This window comes from Phocoena phocoena, chromosome 19 (assembly GCF_963924675.1).
Source record: "Phocoena phocoena chromosome 19, mPhoPho1.1, whole genome shotgun sequence".
Taxonomy (NCBI): domain Eukaryota; kingdom Metazoa; phylum Chordata; class Mammalia; order Artiodactyla; family Phocoenidae; genus Phocoena; species Phocoena phocoena.
The window spans coordinates 10,210,836-10,215,721 of NC_089237.1; the positions used below are offsets into that span (position 1 = coordinate 10,210,836).

A 4,886-nucleotide genomic window follows, 5' to 3' on the forward strand; every position below is an offset into this window, starting at 1 on the left:
ATAAAAACCCAAGTGGCCAGAACATTTTTAGGACAAAAATCAAACCTAGGGAGAAACTTTCATCTACAATTGATTGTCCAGCCAGCTCACAAGGGTGACTGGTTCACACCCAGCCAGGGGGCCCTGTTCTGAGGGCTTCTTGGCCCTGGAGTCCAATGGCCCCATCCACTGAGCCTGCCTAGATCCATTGTCTGAATCCCACATCATTCTCCTGCCCACACGCACCCAACCTCCCCCGAACCCAGGCATCTGCAAGGGTCCAGGCATCCCAGGCCTCTGGGCCTCCTCCCTCTGGTCTTGTGCATCTGGGAGGCCAGCGGCCCTTCCTGCCATGGAGAGTTGCAATGAATCTTTGCATGTGTGTTTCAGGGATGGTGAGGGGGTGATTTACTGAAAATGCCGTGTTCCTCACCCTCTCTCATCGCCTTGGCCCTCGGTCCTCTCTGTGAATAAACACCTGCCAGCCCCCCATGAGCGTATGAGATGCATATGGGCCAGAATCTTGCCATCTCCATCTTCGTGCCTCAGCCCATGCCCAGTGATTGCTCACCTGGGGCTCAGTTGACAGTCTTTTATTTTGAGGTTGTGATGAAATCCGTCCATGAAATTCAGCACCAAGAGGCAAGCCAGCCCTACAAGCCAGGCCAGGAGAAACCAGGGCGGGTGGTGGTCTGCCCCCAGTTCATTCACTCACTCTACCCTTGGGTGCTGGCCCGTGTAGGCCCTGGGGCTTCAGAGACAATGAGACTCTGTCCCAGCCCTCAGGGTGCCCACAGCAGGGCTGGGGGAACCGTGATAAAGCCCATATGGATCATCATTACAGAACCATAAGGGGTGTGCAGAGTGCTGAAGGAGCACAGATGATGGACCTCCGGGAGCTCGGGGGGCAGCTCCTCCAAGGGCGTGTGCATTTTAAGAGGGCCTGTTTTCAGCGGTGGACCCTAAGCAGCTTGGGGTTGGTGGTGTCTGCTTGTGCCCCCCAAGCTCTCTTGGAGCGTTGCCCCTGCAGTCCAGGGGCTCCACCAGACCGAGGACTTGGCCGGTTCTGGCAGTGAAGAAAAGAGAACAGCAGGCTCCCGCCTGGAAGGTGCAACACAGAGAAACATCGGTGTCATTGCCAAGTCGCCAGACCCTACCTCTCAGTCCCCGCACAGACTGTGCCTGCATTCAGGGGAGGGGCTCCTGCCGCAAGCCCATCCTTCCCCGCGGCCTCTGATCGCAGCCCTGCCAAGGAGGTCCCAGGTGGGGTGAGGAGGTCGCAGCACTCAGAGGGTGGCCCAGGCCAGCAGGTGGGGCCCAGGAAGCTGGCAGCTGCCATGCTCCTCCAGCTTTAGCATCCTCGTCATCTAAGGCAGCTTCACTTTTAAGCAACCAGTGAAGGACAAGCACCCTGTAAATTTAGAACGCGTGATGGCTGGTAGCTTTTGGTATTCATCTTAGTGCATGGGTAGGGGGAGGAGACAGAAAGATCCACTCATGGCCACACCATCACACCCCAGCCCACGGAGGTGCTTGCAGAAGGGAACGTCTTTCCCAAAAGGAAAAAGGTAGCAGACACTCTGAGGCCGGGTCGCAATCCCCAGCCCAAAGGCTGCTCCCTTCACCACTATTCCCGCCAGCATGTCCCCACCCAGGGCACCTCGGCCCCCACCTCTGGGCTCCCCTTCCCTTTCTCACATTTGGCTAAAAATAGAGCCTCTTTTGGCAGCAAATACACCCAGTTTCCCCAGAACATAAGCTTCCTGGGAATCTAGACAAGGGAATAGCTCTACCTCTCATGGAGCGCAGATGGATTCCTGAAAGTTTGTGTCAAACCAATTTTTGTAAATCCAATCATGTTCACAGTGATTCACCTCCATCTCAGAAACACTTCTCTCCTGGCCAGCTCGCCGATCAGCTCCCTCCACATACACAGACATGCTCACCGGCAATGGGCTCGAGCAAACACCAATTCAAGAGGGGGCTGCAGCCAGAGAGGGTCCTCTTGTGATCTGAACACTCATGTCTCGATTTTGCTGTGTCAGGGCTCAGGTTTCCAGGAAGCGGGGCAGATGGCACAGTGCTCTCCTCAGCGTTTCTTTAGCCCTCATCTGATTTTTTGTAGGGAGGTATCACCAGAAGCACCCTCACACCTCTCACCTGCTTCGCCAGGACATCACAAGGTGTCCTCTGCTGTGTGATAGATCGGCATGAGAACTGCACAGGAGTGGGGGAGGGAGGGGGAGAGGTAGACTCAGTTTCCCTGTTGTAACATCCACCACATGATGGCCCTAAAGGCAGGCTGGGGTGTCCTGCAGCAAAGCCAGGCTGGACCGTGCAGAGCCCTTGGCCAGCACAGAGCGGGTGAGGCAGGGGTCAGCATAAGCAGACCTGCAGTGTGGGAAGACGCCTCTCTGCAGGACAGAAGCATCAAGGCTGCAGGCAGGAAAGCTGACAATGGTGCTGGTGGCCGAGGAGATGGACAGAAGTGGACAGATCCAAGGTCCAAGGTCAGTGGACTGGGCAGAAGACTACATTTGGGAGGTCAGAGGAGAGGAAGGTGACAGAGGCCAGTGACAGAGGCCCACGCCTTCAAAGTAGGGAGCCTCCCTCTGCTCCTGCAGCCGCTGTCCAGGACAGACCAGCCAGGAGTAATCCTGGGGCTCTGGCCTCTGGGCCCCGTGTTGATGATGCTGGAGAGCATGACTGCTGCCCTGTCCAGGGGTGGCTACTGTTGAATCACCCGCACAGTAGACTCCGAGGACACAAGCAAGGCCACAGGGACCAGTTCCTGCTCCATGATTTCTTCTGTCAGGCGACTATTAAAAACGTGTATGTACACGCACGCGTGTGTGTTAAAGAATGGTTGACTGCTGTTGAACTAGCTCTGAGCAATCTGGAGCTCAATGTCCACTGACACGCAGAAGCTCTCCCAGTGGACTTTACTGGTTTATACCAGGGTGGGCGTGTCCCCAACTGGATTATACATTCCTTAAAGGACAGAAAAAGGATGCATGTGTGCTCAGCACCTGTCCTGTTTCAAGCCCCACCCAAGGTACTTGACCCTCATATTTCAACTCATTTTCACAGCATCACCCTCATTTTGTAGGTTAAGGAAGCTGAGGCTCAGAGAGTCGACCACGAGCTAGTTGGTGGGGGAACTGGGGTTTGACCTTCTCTACCACGCAGCCTCTGCACTTTGTTTTTCTCACAGGACCACCCTAGCGATGGGACAGCACCCTCCTCCAGCAATGGGGGTTTCAGGCCTCAGAAATCCTCCCGAGACCACGCCCTGGCCATGTCCCTGGACTCACCCGGCCATGCCCCCAGCACACCCATTGGCTGGCATGGGTAGAATAGAGGACTAGAGGCCCGTCAAGGAGGGTGGTGATAAACCCACCCCACCCCAGGGAGGGGTCTCCAGGTCCCTTCAATACTAGGGAAAACCAGCATCAGCTCTGCACAGCCCAGAGTCCCAGGAGTGTGGGAGGGAAGGTTTTGGTGTGTGGCCCCCAAGGCACCTGGGGCTGAGCATGGGAGCTGTACAGCACAGGAGGGGCGACCTCAGCCCCCTGTGGTCAGGGAGTCTGAGCAGCCTTTGGCAAGATCTGTAGTTATAATTGTGTCCTTATTATAAAAGTGATACATATTCACTGCAGAAAATTTAGAAACTACACATATGCAAAAAGAAGAAAATTTAAAATAACCCACAATCACACTACCCCGAAATAACTCCTGTTAACATTTTGAGCATATATACCCTCCCAGACCTTCCTATGCATAGAATATATATTTTGGTACCAAGTGGGATCATACTGTACATTCCATTTTGTAACTTTTTTCCATTTAACTATGTCTCATAACAAATCACTAAGTATTCTTCCACAACATCATTTTTAAATGGCTGAATTGGCCAAAGGATACTAAAAGGACAGCTGAAGACAGGAGAGTAAAATTTTATAACACAGAACACTGCAATTAAGCATTAAATAGGAAAATGATCTTTGTCAACAAATCAGCTCTACAGTTACAGAAAAATATGATTTTTAAAGTTATTTTCCTCTTTAGTCCAAATTCTACAATATTAAAAAAACCAAACCTGACTTAAAGACATGACACTCAAAAGAGAGCCCCCTTCTCTGAGATCTTCTCTTACTGAAATGGATCAATGATGAAAATAGCCAGATCTGAGCATCTAAGAACCTTCTAGTCTACCTATGCGTGATCCCTATAGTTCTGAGAAGCAACAGTATAGAGTAGTTTAAAACAATAAGGGGTTATGTCTAGGGGTGTGTGTGTGTGTGTGTGTGTGTGTGTGTGTGTGTGTGTGTGTATAAAGGTGACGGTGGATATCTGAGGATTTGTTGATGGATGAGTGAGATTGGGGTGGGGATGTATGTGTATGAAAGGTAATCAGTTCTGAGCAACGATGAAAAGGTTTTGCTACTGACCTTTATAACTATGAACATTTCTACCCTTGATCTGAGCTCAAAGTAGGGGGTGCTCCCCTTGGCTGGCGATGTCTTCAGAAACAAACAACCTCATAGCTCTGAAGGGCTGACTTGACTTCCTCTTACCGCAGGTTTAATGGACTGAATGATTGTGTCCCCACAAAATTCGTATGTTGAAGCCCTAACCCTCAATGCGATGGTATTTGGAGGTCGAGCCTTTGGAAGGTGATCAGGGTTAGATGAGGCCATGAGGGTTGGGCCCTCGTGATGGGATTAGTGTCCTAATAGGACGAAACACCAGAGTCCTCTCCCCACCATGTGAGGACAGCAAGAAGGCAGCAGTCTGCAAGCCAGGAAGAGGGCCCTGACCAGGACCTGACCACACCACATCTTGATCTCAGACTTCCAGCCACCAGAACTGTGAGAAATAAATCTCTGCTGCTTAAGCCACCTAGT

At 52.0% G+C, this 4,886-nt stretch overlaps 2 non-coding genes across 2 annotated transcripts; both read left to right on the top strand.

Moving 5' to 3' along the window:
* The first annotated feature begins 4,142 nt into the window (after nt 1-4,142).
* On the top strand, nt 4,143-4,221 carry LOC136139592 (small nucleolar RNA U2-19). Its single transcript, XR_010657112.1, has one exon. It is a non-coding gene; the product is annotated as a small nucleolar RNA U2-19 (small nucleolar RNA).
* Nucleotides 4,222-4,400: 179 nt separating this feature from the next.
* On the top strand, nt 4,401-4,470 carry LOC136139589 (small nucleolar RNA U2-30). Its single transcript, XR_010657109.1, has one exon. It is a non-coding gene; the product is annotated as a small nucleolar RNA U2-30 (small nucleolar RNA).
* The last annotated feature ends 416 nt before the right edge of the window (nt 4,471-4,886 follow it).